The sequence below is a fragment of the Leiobunum rupestre genome, chromosome 8 (assembly GCF_980474605.1).
Source record: "Leiobunum rupestre chromosome 8, qqLeiRupe1.1.hap1, whole genome shotgun sequence".
NCBI classification, from domain to species: domain Eukaryota; kingdom Metazoa; phylum Arthropoda; class Arachnida; order Opiliones; family Sclerosomatidae; genus Leiobunum; species Leiobunum rupestre.
In genome coordinates this window covers 22,292,992-22,316,504 of record NC_143391.1, presented here as the reverse complement: position 1 = coordinate 22,316,504, position 23,513 = coordinate 22,292,992, and the positions used below count along the sequence as shown (strand labels likewise).

The 23,513-nt window shown below is 43.2% G+C and overlaps 1 protein-coding gene across 2 annotated transcripts in view; it reads right to left on the bottom strand.

Moving 5' to 3' along the window:
* Window positions 1–23,513, bottom strand: part of LOC149932750 (irregular chiasm C-roughest protein-like) — a 194,120-nt gene that overhangs the window by 128,783 nt on the left and 41,824 nt on the right. For both annotated transcript variants that reach the window (XM_090155787.1, XM_090155791.1), the window contains exon 3: window positions 183–233. The gene's annotated coding sequence lies outside the window, so the exon portion shown is untranslated. The remainder of the gene's footprint in view (window positions 1–182; window positions 234–23,513) is intronic.

The following is a 23,513-nucleotide window of genomic DNA, read 5'->3' as shown; positions in this document are numbered from 1 at the left end:
CGTCACAATTTTACGGTCAAGATAATTATACCGAAATTTAATCACGATTGCTATATTAAATTTGAAAGGAACTTATTTTCATTAACAAATATGTACAAGGACCGCTTTAAATATTAAATTTTCCTTAAAACGCATTTTGTAGGTATAAATTTAAAAATTAAGATAGATAGGAGTGAGCTTACCTTTTGAATTTCTGATTTTAAATCCGCAAAGATTCACTCTATTTCAAATATCTACAAAGAAAATAGTAATACGTGAATTTTAAAGAAATACTTATAAATATCAACATTCTATAAACATTAACGTAAAAGTAAAATGAGGATAGTAAACTGAAAGATTCGTACCGATATACCAAAACAAATCTATTCAAAACTATAACAATGCTATAGAGAGCCGTACAAGAATACGCCATTAGAAGCAAGAATAGTCTCTCTATTCCTCGATGTAAAAAAAAAACTTTATATATCACCGTTGATATTTAAATAACCGATATCTTCGCGAGCGGCTATCTCGACAAAAAACGTTCAGAAGCAAAGCGAAGAAAACCTCTAAGTAGCTCTATAAAGTTAGACGTACGCGGTAACTCCTGAACGCGTTCCAAGAGGTAGGCTACGCGTTCGATAGTCGGTGGATGGTACGAGCGATACGTTGAGTAGTCGCGACGGACGGCGAGGTTTCGGGGCGACATTGGCCAGAAGAGTATAAAAGGAGAAGGCCCGTTTTTACGAGCAGTTTGAAATTTCCGTGCCGAAAAGTAAAGATTCGGCTCCGCCGGCTGAACTTTCGCGGGGACCATGAAAATGAAATGAGACTTTTAAAAGAAAATCATTACGCGGGAAAAGTCCTAAATATTTTATTGGAGTTGGCTGCGGCGCAAAAATGTCTTTCGTCTACGCCCGTTTTCCGCTCGCAGTTTCGAACAGAGAATTCTTCCGAGTTGCCGAACTTTTCACGAGTACAATTTAATTTCGAAAAATATTAGCTATGGGCTGCCGTATCACTTCTGGTCTAAAGTAAAATTGTCAATATTTCCTATCAGATGTTTCGGTACGAGAAAAAGATACTCGAAATTAACTTTCATCGAAAATGCCCATCTTTTTCGACGAGTCGTGACCCAACTATTTATTCATCGAAAGCACCCATTTCGGTAGGTTGTGACCCAATTATTTGTTCACCGAGAGCGCCCATCTTGACGAGTCGTGACCCAATTATTTGTTCATCAAGAACACCCATCTTGACGAGTCGTGACCCAATTATTTGTTCACCGAGAGCGCCCATCTTGACGAGTCGTGACCCAATTATTTGTTCATCAAGAACGCCCATTTTGACGAGTCGTGACCCAATTATTTGTTCACCGAGAGCGCCCATCTTGACGAGTCGTGACCCAATTATTTGTTCATCAAGAACGCCCATCTTGACGAGTCGCGACCCAATTATTTGTTCACCGAGAGCGCCCATCTTGACGATTCATGACCCAATTATTTGTTCATCAAGAACGCCCATCTTGACGAGTCGTGACCCAATTATTTGTTCACCGAAAGCGCCCATCTTGACGAGACGTGACCCAATTATTTGTTCATCAAGAACGCCCATCTTGACGAGTCGTGACCCAATTATTTGTTCACCGAGAGCGCCCATCCTGACGAGTCATGACCCAATTATTTGTTCATCAAGAATGCCCATTTTGACGAGTCGTGTCCCAATTATTTGTTCACCGAGAGCGCCCATCCTGACGAGTCATGACCCAATTATTTGTTCATCAAGAATGCCCATTTTGACGAGTCGTGTCCCAATTATTTATTCACCGAGAGCGCCCATCTTGACGATTCATGACCCAATTATTTGTTCATCAAGAATGCCCATTTTGACGAGTCGTGACCCAATTATTTGTTCATCAAGAACGCCCATTTTGACGAGTCGTGACCCAATTATTTGTTCACCGAGAGCGCCCATCTTGACGAGTCGTGACCCAATTATTTGTTCATCAAGAACGCCCATCTTGACGAGTCGTGACCCAATTATTTGTTCACCGAGAGCGCCCATCTTGACGAGTCGTGACCCAATTATTTGTTCATCAAGAACGCCCATCTTGACGAGTCGTGACCCAATTATTTGTTCACCGAGAGCGCCCATCTTGACGATTCATGACCCAATTATTTGTTCATCAAGAATGCCCATTTTGACGAGTCGTGTCCCAATTATTTGTTCACCGAGAGCGCCCATCTTGACGATTCATGACCCAATTATTTGTTCATCAAGAACGCCCATCTTGACGAGTCGTGACCCAATTATTTGTTCACCGAGAGCGCCCATCTTGACGAGTCGTGACCCAATTATTTGTTCATCAAGAACGCCCATCTTGACGAGTCGTGACCCAATTATTTGTTCACCGAGAGCGCCCATCCTGACGAGTCATGACCCAATTATTTGTTCATCAAGAATGCCCATTTTGACGAGTCGTGTCCCAATTATTTGTTCACCGAGAGCGCCCATCTTGACGATTCATGACCCAATTATTTGTTCATCAAGAACGCCCATTTTGACGAGTCGTGACCCAATTATTTGTTCACCGAGAGCGCCCACCAGTCAGTGACGGATTAACCATTAGGCTAAGTAGGCTTAAGAACATTCAATTGGTTTAAAATTTTATATCACTTTAAACTTTGTTTTAACATTTCTTCAAATTATTTTTAAAACGTACATATTTAACGGAACCTTTTAACATATTTGTCCTATATCTTGTAACGGTTTTTATGGATATATTAAGTTAGTTTCCCCCCTAAAAGCTGGTTCCTTTAAACGTTTTAAATATATATCAACCGAACATTGGTTATGACAAGTGACACGTCAACGCATCGCATTCGCACCTGGAGAGTAAATTTCCGCTCTCCCTAGAATCCTCGGAAAAACCAAGATATTTGGCAAACGCGCGGTCATCCCCGAGCGCCCACCAGGAGGTGAGAAAGGAAGGACCGAAAAGGAGAAAGGGTCAGGCAGTTGAGCTTTGGGTGGAGTACTGAAAAGTCGAGCTATGTTCTCACGACCTCGTGGTTAAATTTATGCGCGAGAAAGAAAATGAGTGATTGAGTGATACGTGGTATCCCGCAAAAGAATAACCTCGGAACCGACTGCAATTGAACCTCTACGCCAACGAGCCGCCATTATGACTACGGATCGAGAGATCATCTCTAAGAGTTCGTTGTCAAACCACCGAACGATAAACGCTACGGTACCGTATAAACTTTTAATTAAGATGGGGAACCAGCCAAAAATTATTGTTTTACTTTTAAGATTAGATGTAAGTTAGCTTACTGTTGGTGTTAGATTAGTTTTAAGTTTTAGTATGTTTTAATATGTTTGTGTAAATAAACCTTTTATTATATCTTAATGTCGACAGTTTCATTAACCTAAGCTATAAGGCTAATTAATTAAATATTCCCTGGACAACCCATTAAAAATCTTATCAATCTTTTATTAATAATACCATTAAAAAAGCTGTCGCAATCTATAAATTTAAAACTTTTTGAAATTTTTAATGTTTAGGCTTAGTTTCTCCTTTAGATTTGACAGTCGCCAGCCAGATTTCCCGCACGGTACTGATGAGTTCCAAATAGAACGAAACCGGTCTACCGTTGGAATTTCTGGCTATTTTATTTATTTTTAATTTAGTTTATTACTCGAAGATATATTTGATCCGAGTTTCGCGTTTTTTGCTCGAAGACCTATTGGTACGAGTTATTAGTAAGTTTTTTTAATTTCTTCAAATTTGTTTAGGATTTAGCTATATTATCCCTTTTAATTATGGACTAATCTACTTTTTCGCGTATTTTATCATCCTTCTCACAGTCCATAGGTGGTTTCTTCTAACTTAACTTATTATAAATTTAAAACATTCCAAGTGGATAAAGTTTTCTAAGGTTTAATAGTAAAAAATTTCATTAACCGTTAAACCAATTTTCATACTTAAATATCCAAACATTAATCAAAATAATTTTCAAATTACAGAAATAACTACAGTTAATCTTTTAAATTTTCATATTTGACGTTAAGTAATAAGTACCCTTAAAACAAAATTTTAAGTGAATGAAATTTCAGAGAATTTAGCGCTTTGCGGGTGAAATGTAGCCGTTATAACTTGATTAGCTATTTCCTCTATAGTTTGAATCCAATTTATAGAGTGAGAATGACAATTTCGAATTTACGGATCGAAGACGCAACAATCGGGTTGGGTTAAGCTCATAAAGCGTTAATCGATTTATCCCGGCGAATTTACGGACAACTTATAGAACGACCATGATTCTCGAAAGTTCCGGAATTAATCTGGAGCAGATTATCGGGTCGTAAATAAACAATAGATGGCGCTAGAAGCAACTGACAATACCTTATCTACTTAATTAGAAGAATTTTTGAAAGTTCGATTTCGGAAAATGATCCAATTTTAGGGGGAAAAGGAGAACACGAAGAGGGTAGGGTGTTTGGAAGAGAGATCCTGCGGGACCCTTCCAGAGAGAGAGAGTTTGGCGCATCAGGGGCGGGCTGGAATCCCGACAGAGACTAGAGTTCACCTCCAGATGGCGGTAGCAGTGATTAACGAGGGGGAAAATTAAAGCGGGGAGGCGGGAAGTAAAAAGACTTCTCGGGCTATACGGGAAAGCGAGCCCGCAGAGGCGCGGACGCTAATATTCATTCGCTCTATAGAGGCCCTCCCATTAAAGCCCGGAGAGGCCAAATATCGGATTTCGTCATTTCGAAGCTTCGCCGGGAAGTTTCTCAGCGAGCAGACACCCCACTGACAGCTGACGCTATTCTAATGTAAAGCGGGATATAAATATGAAAAAAGAAATAACTTCGGCAGAGCCCCCGCGAAACGCGTTTCTTCGAGAGCGAAGCCACTTTTAAAATAGATATATACTTTAGCCCTTTTAAAGACTGATAAGAACTTTGGCCGAGAAGAAGAGGGGCCTTGATGAGATCTAATGGTTCTTCGAACTATCCGACGTCGTAGCAGCCGCTGACTCCCGATCGAGAGTTCCGAGATGACCCGCTAGATGGCAGCTAGCAAATAAGAAGAGTCGCGGCAAAAATGGGGAGGCGAAATCTTAGGGACGGAATTAATGAGGCGGCGGGGATGCGCCTAAAGCTTCTCCGCCATTCCTCTCGACCACGACCCGAGAACCGGTTCTTTTCCGAACGCTTGCCATTGGCGATATTAGGTAAGACGAGTATCGCTTCGTGTTTCCAAATTCAAGGTCTTCTCGAGCTGGGAAGTTTACGTTCAACGTACGCCCGAATGGAGATAATTTACGAATGGCCCCTTAGCAAAATTTTGCGCATTAGAGTGAGGCGAGCGGAGAAGAAGAGCGAGACGGGACGTCGCCTGAGACGTCGCTGATGTGTGATGTGAAAGGACTTTTTAGGGGGGACAAACATGCACGAGTGAGCCAAATAGATGCAGTCAGAGACGCTCAAAGCGTCCATACGTTAAAGCCGGACTTTTTCCATCCTCTTTTTCTCTCTCTGGGCTCCCCAGCCTCATCCTTTCTCCTTCGCGCCCAAACTCTTTCCACCCTTTGCAGCCACGGGCTTATATATTTTTTCCCTACTTTACTTTTTTTTCTATCTAACTATCAAGCCTTTTTTACGTTTCATTTTTTAACCCGCATTTTTCGCAAAACTCCCGAATGCCCCATTTTAGAGTCCTTCGGTTGCGAGTATTTTGCCTCTGAGTGAAATAGATTTTTCGGACATAACGGGACGCGTACACTCCGGGGAGGGATGCCCAAATATAAAAGGAACGCGGCCCCAGCTACGACGACTTTCTCTCTTTCTTTGCCTCTTTGTCAGCCCACTACCTCCCCCTCCCCCGAAAGATGGGACATATATATATAAAGGGGATAAGGGACACGCGAGAAAAGTCCCGGAAAGAAGTCCGTGTGCCCCTTTCCACATTCCTTTCAAACGCACGGAAACCCAGATTCTCGGTTAATTGTATACCAGATCCTAAACTCGCTTATTTTTCCAATTTTAAATTAATAAACTTTTATATATATTTTTACTAATATTACTTAGATATATTAAATCAATTTGAATCTTTTTAAGTCGAGAAGATAAAAGTCAAATCAAAGAAAGGTTAAATTTTTTTAAACTTTTTAAAAAATAAATTTTTACATCAAAACATACCACATGCTTAACGGGAATATAACTTGCAAAGCAATCTAATAAAGCACTACCTTAGCCTAAGTCATCAAGCGACTTTTAAAGCCAGTAATTCAGGTGGCCGGGTTACAATGCGTAGGAGGGTGGTGGCAAGCCCTTCATGTCACTCGAGCCAACAGCTCCCTACAATAACTATTACCGTTAACCTCAACATCTTTATGAAAGACCCCTTCAATTTTTAAAATTTCCCTGTACTCTGGCGCTAAACATTTTTAAAGCTAAAGGCAAGAGCGGCCAGAGCTGCAAACGTTGGTGTTCCACACGAAATACCTGAGGTTATATTCCCCTTAAACAAGATTGCAAATGAGAAAAGTAAAATGTGCCAAGATTCCATTAACCTTAACTCTAAAGCAAAGTTATCTTCGAAGTACAATGCGCACGCAACCATTTAGTAACGCTCGATCTAAAGTAACAAATAAATATATTTTCTATAGCTTGTATAATTGGTTAGAAATGTTACAGAAATGTTTCGGATTACGCCAACGTTCTACGAAAATTGTTAATAATTTATTAATTTGCATATTTCTAGAGACGATGATCGATAGAAGATAATTTTCAACGAATTAGTCCATTGATAATATCATTTGGAATAGCGAATCAACTAGATAAATAAAGCGCGGCGATGTTTATTTTCTCATTTGGAAAGCAATATACGGTTTCGCAATGATTTATAAGCGATAGATTTCGAGATAGGCGGAAAGGAGAGGAGAGTCTTAAATAGTGGAACGCGTTAACTCGAAAGACTCTCTCGAGTATAGCTTCTCAATACGAAAAAGGAGCGTGTATATTATACGAATGGCTGGAATGGTCCGACATAAATTCGACTTGTCGTTGGTGTCAGCTGGGCGGCGAGGTCCATTTACCTTTCTTGCCAGCCCTCCGTCACTCCTTTTCCTCTCTCGATCCGCGAGTGTCTCGCGGGGAAGCGCGCGCGCGCCCGGAATTGGACTCCTCGTCGCGCGATCCTTCTAAGAGACACCGAATGAAACTAAGAAAGAGAGCCCAGGTGGGAGGGAGGCAGGGGAGAAAGCGAGAGTGGCCGGGTGGGGTGACACCCCTTTCCTACCCCTTCCGACGTTTGATCGATCATTGTTCGAGGCCTAATCGACGCCGGAGCGGAAAACTAATTTTTCAAATAAGCGGTGGCAAGGATCTATTTAAGCGTAGACAAAGTGGACGTATAACCCCGGCTCCTTGTAAAAGTGACTGCTTCCTAATGAAGATATTAATTATTAAGCCCAATAAAACGAACTCGGCTCATAGCGCGGTTTATTAATGAAACGCCGACGTAAATAGGCTCGGCGAAACAAATTACGCTCTCTCCTTTCAAAAGCGATTCAATTTTACCTGAACGCGTATAAGCGCCGACGGTGCTCGTAAAAGTTACTAATAGTGGAAGCTCATTAAGGACTGTAAATACTGACTAATACGGGAATTCTTCGTGTCGATTGGGGGGGGGGGAGGTGATGGTTGCCACGATCGTCAAAAGGAAATCAAACGAAGTAATTTGTTTTTGGACTCGCGTCTAGGCGTTGAAGGCGCCCTTTTCACCCTAATGGAGATTGATAAGAGTAGGTGCTGCCAAGGATTATTCGTTTCGCGGACTCCGCGTTTATAACATTTGCCGGTACGCAAAGTCACCGATAGAGGTCTCGGCCCATCGATTTCTCGCTCCTTTCTCTTTTATATCAACTTAGGTTAGGGGCTTTTTGAAGCTTTCAACAACGCACTCGATAAAACACTCGGTATATCTGTCAAGGGAGCTTCGTCGCTCGAAAACGCTTTTTCATTCTCTCGGCACGTTGCCGGTCTTATCCCCGAGAGTTGGCTCGCCTCGACTCGAATTGACCATTATGATAGGTGGCGCTATCAGAAACGGTTATAGCTCGGACCAAATTTCCCTAAAAGCATCTTTCTAACGTCGCGTTTACGAGATCATCAGCGGGGTGTCTGACGCGGTTACACGAATATTCCATCGCTCGGACCGTTTTACTCTTGGTTCCCGTAGGTACGTACCAGCTAGAACGCTCCTCCTTAAACTATACTTGTCAAATGCGAGAGCGAACCGTTTCCATCACGACTCGCGGGTGTCGGCTCGAAAATGGTAACGGTACTAAGAACGCTACAAAGGGTTGGTGTAAATATTACGCGAATCTAGAAAATAGAAAACTCTAAATTGATACAATATGTAACGCAATTACGGGGACTAACTATAGCGGTCGACTTTAAACGAACGCGTGTTTAAGAATAGAAAGCCGGCGGCGTTCAGACTTCCAGTCGAGGACAATAATTGTATCGCGCCTCCGTTGAAGGACAAAGTGCCATTCCTTAATTGAAGCAATTACGCCTCAGCCTCGTTGCCCCCATCCGAACTATTTTGTAAATCCGAGCGTATCTGACCTTTAGCGCCTAAACGTTACGTATACGTAGTGAAGCCCGTCGTCTGGCGCGTAACGCGGACATTGGGGGTCTTTCCTTAATTACAGGTGGGCTAGAGTCAAACTCATTAGGGTCATTCTGAGAGGTGGGCAGCTGGCCGGCCTTCTTTTCTCCCGAAGCGCTCTTTTCATCCATTTCTTGCGCGACTCACCGGTAAAAGGGGGCTGTTATGTTTCTGCTCGTTGAATTTTGAGAAATCTCGTGCCGACGCGATAAACTAATTACGCTTTATACGCGTATTCGAGTCTTCTGTTCCCTGGAGCGTTCAGAATAGGAGGCAGCCTCACCTCGGCATTCTCGCTTCCATCCACTCCTTTTCCTCTCCTATTTCGCGCTCTTTCTATTCCTCTCAACTTTAGGCTTCCTTCGTTGGCGCGCTGAAAAGTCCGAGGCGAATTTGACTCGCTCCGATGCCTTTCGGGACGTTGTCCTAGCAGCTTACTCTCTCTCTCTCTCCTTCTCTATTTCCCTCTTTCCGACTCTGTTTCCCTCACTATCTAGAGGTCCACGTTCTCAAACAAAAATGCTTGGCTGAGCCGCCAGCCAGGTGTCACCCTTTAGGGGTTTTTTTTTAATCAAATGCCTCTTCGGAGAAAAATAAAAACTGGGATTTATAAAAGGCTATATAAGTCCGGTCTAAAGAATATAATCGAAAGTCTGAAGGGCGTAAGTGACGAGGTAGACGTATCCCCAAGGGTCGAAACGTTTAATTTCACATTTTTTAAACGTATGCCACCACTTGGAAATTCCAGCCACCTAATGACTCGAGCTAATACGCCACTCTTTTTCATCCCAAACAAATATTTCGCGACATAAATGAATTTAAAATCGACGGACACGTTTTAAGCCAGGCGCTCACTGCTCTTCGTAACGTCTCTGTTCTACCTTTCACGAGCCTTTGCTTCGTAACGGAGACAATGCCTCGTGGAAGGCAGGGTGGATCCGAAACGGAGAGCCAGTGGGAGCCTAGCCTTACGCGCTACGTAGTCGTTGGTTAACGAAATAAATCAAAACGAAGAGCTGATAGAAGTAACGGTGGCTAGCGATCCTCGGGAGCTCTAAAACAGTGTCAAACTCGGCTCGTTATCGGAGTTCGTAAAGGCGATATGGCTCTCATCCTAGTCGCCTATCCTCCGCTGCCTTTTTTTATTCGTCATCCTTTGACGGGCACTGCTGGGTTGTCCGCGTTAAAACCTCAAAGCGAAACTTCCTAACGCGAACGTTTCCGTACTGGGTTTCAATCTCGTAAGTTTACGTTCGAGGAAACGTTTAAACGTTGTAAAACTAGGGGCATTGGCAGTAAAAGGCGCAATGCCGGGGCCCGGTTTAATGAGTCTGGAAAATTTTTCGCCAAAAAAGTAAGCTTTCGCTGGAAATTGCAGATTGCGGGAGAAGAATGGCCTCGGCAATTACCGAGTTTGAGGTTCGGCCGACAGCCATCCCTTCAACGAAGATGGGCGGAAGCGCGTCCGGAGGCTCGGGATGAGGACGGGGCGACGGGAAGGGATGGCGGAGGAGAAAAAAATGACCCTCATTGAAGGAAGAGCCCGAGTATCGCGAATTATAGACTACTAGTGCCAGAGAGAAAGTGTCTATCTATGTGTATTGGGGCCCGCTTCGCTAAGCGGCAGCCCTGACGCTAATTTCACTAATGAATTCATCGCGTTTAATTACCGTCAAAGCTCCCAGCCGCTACAAAAGCGAGGGAGAGAATGAGGGGGGGGGGGTTACTGGTGGCCGGGGAGGGGGGGGGCGCCCTGTGGGCCGAGCGGATAAGAGAAGAGAGTCCCGAGCACGGACGATCCGCACGAGCGAGCTTGCCAGGGAGAATAGCCCGCCGTCATAAATTTGAAATACGGAGAAGCAAACTCTAGCCCCAATCCCCGCCCTTCCACACACAGACACTCCGAGAGGGGCTTGCCCGCAATCTCGGAGCAGCCAAAAAATTATTTTCAATGAACAGAGAAAAGCGTGCTCTTTTGTGTCTTGGAGATTTTTTTTCCTCGCCCAGCTGCAACTGCGAATTAAAGACGGTAATTAACCTAACGCGTATCAAAGGCATACTGACTGTGTCTACGCCTATTGCGCTGATAAAAATTGACGATGACGCGACAAAAATTGACAGATAAATCTTTACGATATTTACAATGTTATTCGTGTTTAATATAAAGAAGGTTTAAATCAAAAGTGAAGAATTAGCGTTACAATATTACATAGAAACGAACGTAATGAAGTTAAATGGCCTATAATGACGGCGAAAGCCAATAAAATAGACCAAGGATTGCCAGTATGATAAAGACCGGAGTTAGCTGACAGTTTGTTAGAACAGGGGGATAAAAATATCCCACCTATAAGGAGAGTGTCGGCTAACATCGACGAGAAAGACACATATCTGGCTATCAAGAGGAGATGGGCCGAAGAATAAAAGAAGCGAGTATTGGCAAAGGAGTATAGAAAGAGGTGCGTGGAGGGGGATCCCCTCGTGTGCCATCTGCAGCCGCTTTTCGGGTTCAGAATCGCCCCCCCCCCGACGAGGAGAAACCCCTCCCCTCTTTTTCTTTTGTCCTATCCCATAAATCAATGAAGAGAGGACCAAAAAATTTTCTAAAAGAAAATGAAGAAGTCGGGTGGATTTAAGGAGGCTGCGCGGGGGGCGAGAAAACCATAAAGAAGTTCTCTCGATAACCTTTAATACGTAATAGAGAAATACCAGGTCCGATATACCCCCTTCTAACTTCCGATAACGTAGATTACCTTTTTCTTATAGCCAGTCCATCGCCTATACTTGTTAACGGTCAAAGAATAAAGTTGGAATATTTCTAAACCGGGGCGTGGTTGAAATTAAAGTGTTATTAGTAAGTAGCGCGCTTCCGCCTTTGATTGATGAGGTAATCTTTATTTTTCCTTATTATTTAAACAAAATAGCGATAACCATAATTTCGCGTTTTATTTATACAAAAAAGGGCAAAATATCGTAAGAAATATGAGAAAGGAATTGGACGCTTTTTTCGAGTGAAACTAAAAAAAAACCATCGAATGTTTTTGCTGGTATATCTTCCAAATTTAATTAAGAAGATTCGCTTCCCGAACGTTGCAACTTTGTAGCTTACCCGGGGGAAAGAAAGTAAATAAAAGCGAAGACGTAGTAGCCACCGGGATTTGACAAAGAAACGCCGGGGGCAGCGATGGCTCTTCTTAATACTTCATTAGAATGTTCCGCCGATTGCAATGAGAGAAAATGCATTTTTAACGAAGAAGGAAAAGATTATACGTTTAACGTGTTTTCGCGGACTCTCTTTCACGGGCAAAGATAAAATAAGGAAGGAGGAGAGGGAGAAGAACATTAGCGATGAAATGGGCTTAGTCTCTATCCCTTTATCTCACGTGAATAAATAAAATATCGCAAAGGTAGATTAGATTTCGCTATAATCTCATCCAATGAAAATAAAAATCGCGGGGAAAAAATATTCATTACCCCTGGTGGCTCGCTTCACTTTAGACACTGGTGTGCGGCGGCTAGAACACTTCTACAGGCGCTTTTTGGTCTATTTTTCCTCTACGTTTTTCTTATATTTTATTCAAATGTGATGTTATTCAAATATGATTTTGTTTCAATGTGTTTTTCTTTCAAGTATACTTCCATTCTAAAATAGTCCGAATTTGTATATATTGTTCCTGTATTTTAATTTCGCGCTGCTGAGCTCCCCAAGGAACCGCTCTGTTCAAAAAGAGTATAGTTTCAACTACGGCAATAAAAACCTGTAAGCCTGTATATAATTTCCATTAATAATGCGACTTAAGAAAAGGTTTAAATCCCTAATTAAATGTATTTATTTCCTTTATTATTTTTCGTTCTTTAATAATACGGTTCTCGCGTGATCTACAATTTCCATACATTTCGAAATTATAAAAATCAATTTAAAGTCAAGTTTAAATTCAAGAGGGGGCTATAATATGAACGACAGATGCGCGTTATTAGATTCGGGACTATGTGTTTGAAGTATATTACTCAGCCTTCCAATCATGTTAGATACGAAGCCGACTTTAATATTAGAAAAGGAGAAAGCTACGAGATTTTATACAAAGAGAAATAAAGATGAGGGGGTCTCCGGGAAGGACGGGGATGTGAGTGAGAGAACGGAGCGACGCGCCAGCCAAAAGAATCATTAAGTTGGGATTTGTTCACGGCTTGAGTCCCTCTTCCGTTCCACGCAGTCCCAGGCGAGCGCTTCATCCGCAACGTCGAATGCGCGTGGAGGGCCACGAGTGTAAAGTTCCCGGGGGCATTCGTCATAAAAGAATATAAACGTTATTTCTTTCTTTTTTTAGAATTTCTGGCTAATTCTTCACCCGGCACCGTAAAATCCCTCGTTAGGCCCCGAAGCCAATCGCGATCCGCGTTCGCCACTACGAAGCCACTTGCTAGCGAGGACGTTTAAGCGTCTACGCGTTTGGAAAAAATATTCGTCTAAAGCTAGACAAATACGTTAGCGGAGTGGCGATGAACGGCTAGCCCCGAATCGGCCCGGAGAAGTGAAAATGTTAATATACCGTACCATCTGTACTCGAGTTTAATAAGTCCCGATGGAATACGGTTAAAAGACTTTTGTTAACTCTCGGAAGCCGTAACAAGAGGCGACCTCTAGTGCCGCCGAACGTAATAAGCAACGCGCCAAAACTCGCCAATCAAACAAGGCGCGGAGTTGATACGCGCGCGCTAGGGCCAGAGTAATCCGCTTTTTAAATAAAGGAAAAAACGAGGACGCTTCGTTAAACCGAAATGAAACGCTACTTCCGCGGGCAGCCCCCCCCCCCTCCGCGCGCGCGGGTTACCCCCCGACCCTCGGTCTTAAGAATTTTTTTCGCCCCCTTATGAATTTTATGAATATAAATTGGAACATATCGCGAGCGGGGGCAAAATAAACGAGTTATTCGAACAAGGGCTTTATAGAGGGGAATAAATTAGGACAGACTCATCCACACACACATACGCCTAAACGCATCAGCCATAGAGCTCTCGCAATTTCGGTGGAAAATCAATGAATATTAAGGACACGCGGGAACATCTCCGTCGCAACCCTCCTTCGCGAAAAAATGGGTTCCCCACCCGCCAACGCGTAACCCCCGAGAATTGTAATTTGGAAGTGTAGGCGAGGATATTTAGGCCTCTCAGCGATCCGCCCGGGCTAAGAAGTCTTAAAGTAATGTTATCCAGGCGCGAGAGCAACTTTGAAACGCGTGGCTCTCCGAAGGCGAAAACGGCGCTGGAATTCAATCCCGCGACGTTACGGAGTTTCCGGTCGCGGGAAGCGGCTGTAAAGGATAGGTACGTAGTACGAACCCCCGCGGGACTATAGCCCCCAAGAAGCGGCGGTGTGGGCGTTCCTGTAATATGGTAACGGACGGAGGAACTAGATCGGTAACTAGGGTAGCCAGCGTTCGTCTCGGAGTCTTCGATTTTAATGAAGTCAATCACGACGCAAAATCGATACAAGCTTCGCCTTGTATACGCACCGCCGCTTACTATCGAAATTTGGACGCGCTGCATCCCCGTTTTCTCTTCTCTTTTGAAGATGGAGGCCCAACTTTACAGAGAGTGCAAACGAGTTCCTCTCTTACGGAGTCTTCTACACGAACGAAAATGAATACAAGAGCGGGGGTGGCGCATTCCGAAAACCGCCTGAATTTTCTCGAGCTCACTGACGCGATACTCGGAGGTCGTTGACATTTATAAGGCACACACGTTGACCCAATATAAATGGTACAAATATACGAGATATGGCTTTAAATAAAAACGATAAAGTTGATATACGTTTTTAAATCGCTTCAAAATAAATTAAAATGGCTAAATCTGGATTTAGAATCGATAATACGTATTCTACGTATAAATAAGGCCTAGTTTTAAATATAGAATCTGGGGGGTATAAAAAATGGGCTGTCTTTTATATTTCATTAGGCAGTTAAGAAAGGAAAAACCGAAGGATGCTCCCCAATTTTCCGCCACCGCGGCGGAAGGCGAGCGTATCCATATCGGAGCTTTCGTATTTTTCTTTCTGGGCACACGCAATATCTCGAAACCCAGGCGCTCTCCCCCACAGCTCGTCGTCCTACAACTCCCTAGGTATCTTATAGGGGCTCCGGAGATTTTTTCACCGCACCACATGGCCTCAATTCCTTCGTCACGAACAACCCTCCCTCATCCAGGCCAAATAGAAGGCTGAGACGGTGGCCGACGAACGGATCTCTTTTTCTCGCCCGCTTTTTTTTTTATAAAATCTCAGCTATTTCTATTGCGGGGGGAGGGAGGAGGGGCTTGGGTGGCCTATGGAATAATCATAGAGCCGGGCTTCTGGCTTCTCACGTGATTTGCATGTATTTAAATCGTCGGGGAGCTGGGACGTCGCCATGGAGCTCCCGTGTCATTTTACGCGCCAACCTTCTAGCCTTTACTTGACTGCTGAGAAGCTGAGGATTAGGCGAGGGGGAGGGTCGTGGAAGCGAAAAGTATATATATACTCTGTATATCGAAAAGCAGAGATGGGATGGCGCGCGTGCCGCCCGAGGAGAGGAAGTTATAAGGTTTAAATTGGGGAGTTTTGACTCGGGGGGCTCTCTAATGTTATACATGACGAAAAAGGTTATTTCCATCTCAATGGAGGCGACGCCGTATAACGAATAGCATCTTTTGGTCGTATCGGAGGGGGATTCTATGTCTTAGCCGCTATATAGGTCAAAGGCGGGATTTGATCTCAGTGTCGCGAGGATAAAGATATCAAACTTTAAGGCTTACACGCGTGTTGGCGAGTATATAACTTAGTAAGCGCGCACCCTGGTATGGTCACTAAAACGATTGACATTGATTTTTAAATTAAAATAAGTCAATCCTACGCATTGTAACCCGGCCACCTGAATTAAGGGCTTCAAAGGTCGCATGATGACTTAGGCCTAAGGTGGTGCCTTGGGTATTAGCCTAGCTGATTATTATTGTTTATTATATTACTTAATAGTAACTCTTTAATATTATTTAACAAAGTCCGGCGCTCGAAAGTGACGTTCGTTTCCTTAATGGTTGATGACACTCTGATCTACTAGCAAGGTTAAAGGGAAGAATAGTCACTTCCGATAAAAGTCAACAGTTGATTATGAAAAGCGACAAGCGAGCGGATTGTGGCTTTTGGAAGTTCACCGTCGATCAGTTGAGCAATTAAAGAATCAGATGGAAAATTAAGGCTCGCCAAAATTCAATCACACGCTCGAAATTCTCCCTTTTCGGCATCTCGATCCTTAAAGCGATCATCGTCGAAATCGCGCGTAATCGAAATACAAAACGCGTCTTGACTGCGACGAGTGACACGGCCGAAAGCCCGTTATATCGCTTTAATATCGGTGGTTTTCGAAAATGACTCGGAGCGAAGCCCCCGTCGGAGGAAGTGGCCGAAAAGAGGCGAGAAAATGTAGACATCAAAAGGGCCCCGAGACTATTTGAGCCGAAGGGATATCCGAAGTCTTCATTAAAGTTCGCTATTTACGACCTATATATTCGATATGGCGATTGAAAGCCGCGTACAGAGAGTTTAGGCTGGCCTAAAGACGACGTGTACATACGGCTATCCGCGGCGCCTTATCTCGCGAATACGCTAAGATTCGAATATTGATTAATCCGCAAAGCAAGTATACAGAGACGCGTCTTATTGTATTAATAAACAATCGCGCGTGTCTACATTCTGCCATTTCGAGACTCGGCGTCAGATATATAATGGCCAGGATAGCTTTTGATGGCGAATACGTAGAGCTCTCCCGATAAATCAGCCCGTACGACTCGCGCGAGGAGAGGCAAACTGTTGGTAGCGCCGTTCACCCGGCGACCATTCGACTAATTATTTGTCTTAATTAATTAAAGAGCCGTCGCGAAAGTTCAATAATTCCGCTCGGCGTATTAAACAAACGTTTATAATAGGACGCGCCAAAATTAAATCTGCCGGTTTAATATTTCATGGCCAAGGGGTCAAAATCGATCGTTATCCGCCTCCGTCGTAAACAGAGCGAGATAAGTCCACATCCAGCGACTAAGACTATAATAGAAAGCCCTAAAGCCAAGCTACTTTAAATCGTACGGCCGAAAAAATATCTTTACGGCCTAGAAGTCTTTAATATCTTTGTCGGTAGTTACAATAAAAAGAATTGCAAAAGTCGCGTAAAAAGACGGGGGGAAAATGAAGAATATAAAAAAATAAAATAAACGCACGGTCGCGCGTAATGTATTATAGATATATAAACTGCTCCTATCGCGAGATCCTTGATGGGTTTCTATCATGGACTTCTGCAAACTATTACCCCTCTCGGCCGCGGCGCGGGGTTAGAGTTCCGCAGCGGGGAGGGCAGCGGCACAATGCGACAAAGAAGGCTCGCTAACGTCATCAGTTGACACGGACTGGTCATCCGAAAAACTCGTCTTCCCTCCCTTTTCCATTCATTTCGTATCCCTCTTTTGGGGCGGCTTCCGGTTTCCGGCGGAAGCGGTCTCCTATCTCTTACGGGTCCCTGAATCTGGCGACAGCCCTTTTATAATAGCGCTACCTTGACGCCACCCGCAAAAATAGACATACCTAAGAAAATCATTTTTGGACGAACGTCCTACACACCGGAAAACGCGCGCGGACTGTCGCGGCTCTACGATTGCCACCGAAGTGTACCAAGCCACGAACCAGCCTTCGAACATCGCGTCTACCGGGGTCCTGGTGTGGGCGGATACCGCCGCTCCGCGGACGGAAAGAAAAACTTACGAGACGATAAATAGAAAGTCTATATCTGGTTTGGGTCGCCTATACGCTCGCGGACCGTAGTATTTGACCGGAATTCGATAAGGGAAAGCCACACACGTAAGAGAGTCACTTCTTCCTAGAAACTCCCCCCCCCCGCTTCGCTCCGACGTAAAAAAAAGACAAAATGAAGAATAAAAAGAGCGAATCCGCTCTAGGAAGCTTGTCAATCGCCTAAATTGCTAAAGGCCCTTATTGTCCGAATCGCGCCGTATACACTTCTTTTTATTTACTTCAGTCAAAAACATCGCCATGAAAAAAATAAAAAAGTAAATCTTTTATCGTTTACTCTGTTAGTACACTTAAAAAGAAGAATGAAGTTACTTTAGAAGGCGATTGAAATGGGACAATTGCCTTTCAATACGTTTCAAGACTAATCGAAGTTATTTCGAGTCTGAAGGATTTATTCGAAGCAACCCTTTTTTCTTTCTTTACGAAATAAAAATAAAAATATAAAATAACCACTAAACGTTGTAAAGATATGTAAATACCATTGCCCGACCTTCACGCGTATTCTAATAGTTGCTTATTACTTATGTAAATGTTTAAAAAATAAATGATGTAAAAATATTTTAGGCTAATCTACATTGTAAAACTTTATTTAAGCGGGCGGTCAGGTCGGGTGGGGAACGGAGAGCCTCGCGAAATACGCGATAAAAAATGGGCCTTGGAATTTTCAAGAATGAGTTTAATTCGTGTACTTTTCGCCATTGGCGCTGTATAATTTGAAACATCCTCGATGAGTCCATACGCCGGAGCAAGGTGGGGCCATTTATATCGAATACATCTACATGAAACTCAAATTACGTAAGATAAAGCTCGAAGCTATTTCGCGTCCGTACCATAAAGAAAGGTTCGAGTACTCCCGCTGATATGACGCAGTATCTTACTCTTTACTGCAATCTATCTCCGAGTACCACATACGGAGAGAGAGAGAGAGAGAGAAATGGCTGTGCTTGCCGAATGACAAGAGGCAGCGGCGGTTAAGCCCTGCATGGCCAACACACGACTATCGGCGGAGTGATACTTAACAGCTCCAAAGACCGGGCGCCCGAGACGAATCGATGACAATCCTAGCAGCTATTGCAGTATATACTTAGGCGTTTTTCCCCGTTCCGACGATACACCCGGGGCTCTCGAGCTGAAGACCAGTTCTCATCAGGACTAAGAGCATTAGGCTCATTACTCAATTATAGAATTTTCGAAATGTTTCTGGGCTAAAATTATTTCCATAAGAAATTCATTAAGACATATACTTTATAATTATAGCATTCCCCGTTTTTCACTTCCCGCGAAATCGAGAAGGGGAGCAAAGGATTGTAACAACACGCATTCCTATCTGTATTTGTGTATTAGACGCGAAGGGAATATTCATTGACATTCGTAAGGCTAGGCAGTCGGGACAGACAACGTTCGATGTTGACCAGGATATTAGTCAGCCTTGACGGGGAAAAGTGCATTGGTACGAACGGAACTCTTTCGATGGCGTATAACGCTCAGGGTCGAACTTCTGGCTAGTTTCGCCCAATAGCACCCGCTGTAAATCATGGCCACGATGCTTGTCTTCGGGTTCCCCTTCTCGCCGTTGCTCGCCTGTAGGTATTATTTATTCTTTATAGTGTTCCCTAAGTGGCGAAGAACTCTCGCGCTGCTATTACTATTTTTTGCCCCTCTTCTTCCTCATATATATATTTTTTTCCCTTAGGGCCCTAAGATCTGGCAATTCATCCGTGGGTGGGCGAGAGGAGGGATAGAGTATAGCCTTTGCCCGAGAGGTTTTCCGGGCGGATAATACGCTAAACAATGGTTCGGTAAAACGACCGCTTCACTTTGGTCCATTCATCCTCCGCCCAGATAGAAGATGGCTCTTACAAGCCCTAATTACCGGGAGAGTTATACTCGGTCACCAGCCACCGATACAGTGGCGTTATTTTCCACCATCACCCCGACGATACGTCAATTCGCTTCTTTTAACCTCCCAACCAACTGAGTTCTCGGCCTTAGATTAAACTACCGACTAAACGCGAATCTCTCGCGCTGCAGACTCGGTATTCCAGACTTCCTTCTTAAAAAAACGGGACAAAAGGTCTCGTCATAATTAATTCCATTAATGCCCAAGTTCAAATTCCAAGTTGTTAGCAAAAAGTTGTTAGACAATTTGATTAGGAGCGACCTAATTTTAGGGACTTAGATGTTGAAGAGCGAATTAAAAAATGAGGAACGCCTAAAAAACTGTCTACTTCTCAACCGAGATTAATGGATTAGTTGGCCATTCCGTTTGAACCCAAAAAAACCATAAATAGGATAGGAATAAATGGGATTCAAAATGACTGGGTAGAACGAGATATATTTTAATAAACTAGGTTAGATCAACTTTTAATTAGTACTTACTACTTAGCCTAATGCGGTAATTCGTATTGCGTCAAAATGTTTTCATTACTTTTCGAAGCTATAGAGTCCTTAACTGAATCCTAAATTCGTTAGGTTATGATATATTTATATTAAGTGTTGGTCTTCGAAGAGACAGCGCAACGTAAACAACTTTAATACTATAGATAAGTGATACTTTTGTAGAAGGAAAGTGGGATAAATTTAGTAAGCATCATTATGTTCTCGAGATTATTGGAATACAAAAACGAATGAGTTTAAAAATGTCTGAGTGTACGTTGAAGCAGCCAAAGAAACGTATTGTAGGACGAAGGTTACGAATGCCGACGAAAAACAACTTTCTTATTGAAATTTTTGCTCTAAATCTAATAGTTCTCGAGATAATGATAGTATAACCTTGAAGACATGGTTCAAGGTCATACAATTCTCCGAATATTAAAATCTCCCACCATGATGAGATTGTCTAGCAAATTTCGACAACGTAACACGACTTGTTTTGGAGGTATTAGCACTTTCTTGCAATTTTCCCTTTTACGACCTTTGTGATTTTGGTAAATTTTTTTCAACTTCCTATTGATCGAATCCGATTGGGTCTACGCTATATAGACCTAAAACGTGACGGGGAACACTTTTCTAATTGGAACCAGCTTTCTAACACTTACGGTTCGCGAGATAGTTTTTGTATGACCTTGAGGACATAGTTCAAGCTCTTCGAAATTTTCAAAGAAGGTTTCCCCCTACACACTCTATGCGACCTAAAAATTTAAAAGTCATACTTAAGACTGTTTTGGAGATATTCGCCCTGGCCCATATTTTAGTGGACACCCTGTATAAGTTAAACGCCACTTCACGTGGTAATGGAAATCGCGACATTTTACCATTTAAATCAGGTACGCTGGGATTATGTTACTTAAATTTTTAGCCAAGACTCTTTTTCGGAGTTAAAAGCGCGAATGTTTCGCGTCGAGTTGAGAGAAATACACAATCGATCGCGCACAAAGGGCGGAATTTTTGCACGACTCCCTCCAGGAATTTGACGAAAACTCTTTACACCGGTGTTTGGGTAAAGGCAGCTGCCCAGTCAAACACGCTCGACTCCGGAGAAAAAGGTCCCATTTTTCAGTTCAGCTCGGTTTGCTCTATTTATACCCGAGGAAACTCTATTTTTTTCGACGCGGTTTCAAGCCTCGAGCTTTTATATTCCGCTGGCGCGTCCCCCAACAATGATTTAGTTTTCTAATGAAAAAAATCTTTCTTTTGTGAACTTGGGAAAAACGATTTTCAGATTCATTCGAACGATTCGGAATTTTTATAAGAAAGGGAGCGCTATAGAGACGGAAAAATTCTGTTCCTATTTCTTCGCGTTCGACAGGAATTTTAAGAGTCCGTTCAGCCAGTGACTCGAACAACGTTTAATTACGACGAAGCATTCGTGTTAATTACGAAGGAATTCCGAGTGTCCTATTTCTTAAGAAATTTTCTTCTTTATTTTAAAGAGAGCTTTTGAAACAAAATACCAACAAAAGATCCGTTGAATCTGGTGGGGAAAACGAGAAGAACAAGAAAGCAGAGTTATACGGTAGCCCAGAAGCACTTTTGGTCAAATTTTATCTAACATTACAATGACTTTACGCCTCGACTAACGCGGACAAAAACCGAAAACCGGAGACCCTAAAAAAAACCCGAATTTCGGGGCGCTACGGAAACGGGGTTTGGGCTGGTTTAAAAAGATGCCCCAAAAAAAAGCGGCGAGACTACGGATTTCCTGTTTAGCGATGGCTTTTAAGACCTACTCCACAAATGCAGTTTCCAAAAAGTACAACCATCTTACACGAAGATTGTGGAAAGCGAACGTCCTTACCATTGAAATATTTTCACCAGTCGTAATGGAAAAGTATAGCGATAGCCGGGAAAAATATTTCTCGACGTTACAACATATATCTAAATTTTGGCTTTAGGAATGAGGGTGATCGTACTACATCCGTACACTCTTTAAGCGAACTAAGGCTTAACCGCGACTACAGGAGCGAGTGGGAGGGTGACATAATGGCGTGATTTTCGGCGAGAGTATTCCTTTTTGGTGTTCGCTATCTAACCAGAGGCAGTTAAAGAGGACTCGAGCGGGCGAACGCTAATGGACCGAGCGAAGGCGGACAATAAGGGAAAGCTCACGAATGTTAATGCACCGAGATTATGGAAAATTGGCCCTACACTTTATTATAAGCGAGCGCGGGGGGGGGGGGGGACGAGCTAGCGGCCTATTATTTTTAGCGAATAAACTTCCCGTCTCGTCCGTGGGGGTTAAGTGATTGCGACTTCCTGGAAGAAGACGAAGACGCCTCGAGTGATCGCCGTTCTCTCCTCTTCTTGGCGATACACGGACGCGCCGCGGAGAAGAAGACGGAGAGGACGCCTTTAAGAAGAGATCCGAAAAGAACAAAGCGCGCTAAGACGAAAATAATGGAAGAGCCGGATATTTTGTTTTCCGAAATTTTAGCGGCGAACAACCGGGGAATACGAGCGAATAAGTAGTCTTTTTCGAGCTCGGAGATAAATTATTTTATCTAATTTGAGACTTTTCGTTATAAATATAAAAGTGTTTCGTTAAACAAAACAGTCTTTATAATGAGCGTTAGGAGTCCATACCTCTACTTGGAATGCTTATCCTGCCGTATCGCGTATGGTAAGATCACTCTGACGAGATAAAAAATCCCCTCTCACGTAGTTGTTTGTGAAGTTAACATAGTGACGTCCAAAGAAACCGTTAGCCACATCGAGACGAAAATCTGTCGCGATAAGCATTCCCAGTAGAGATATGGATTCCGGTGAGCATATAATACGTTTGTTTTTACTATCTGAAATTTAAATTGAGACTATGTCTATTTCCTGATTTCTAAAGTGGTTATATTCGAGGTAAGATGGTCTGTATTAGTGATAGACACTCTTATTTTCAAGGTTCGTTCTCGTTATTCCTTCATTTTCATTTAAATTAAAAAAAATTCTAGTTACAAGGTCACTCTAATATACGTAAAAACAATGTCGGTTTATATTGTAAACGTAATAATCCAAGTCGTCTTTCGTCCTAGCCATTAAGCCACGAAGCGTCCGCGTTAAACTCGTCGGTTTTCGGCGCGCTGGCTGGTGGGAATAACAAATAGGAGCTGATGACACTCGTCTCGGGCTCGTATAACACTCTGGATTCTCCAGATGAAATCAAATCCCCCGAGGGAGTATACATTAACATCTCGAGCGCCTGCGAGAAGGCCCTCCAAGTGGCTAGCGCGGATGGAACGACTAAACATTTGTCTTCCTACACCAACAGAATGAGATGATAGCGAAAAGTAACCGCGGCTGTAAGAATGGTCCCGACGAAGAAGCGAAAAAATTGAAGCCCATGCCGGTGTCTACGGCCGCGTGTAAGCTCGAGTGATGGGTTATAAGAACCACCGACGCGAGTATCTTTATCCGGAAACGAAACAAAGGATAAAAAAGCGAAGATGGAGAGGCAACGGCGAGAGTCTACTCTGGAGAGAGTAGGCGCGGCAGATGCGACAATTACGCGGCAAGTGGAGTAAAGGGACAAACAGTTCCGAGTCGTTCCCGCGAGAGAGTCTCACTGACTGAATTGCAACGCCGGCTATATATCCAATA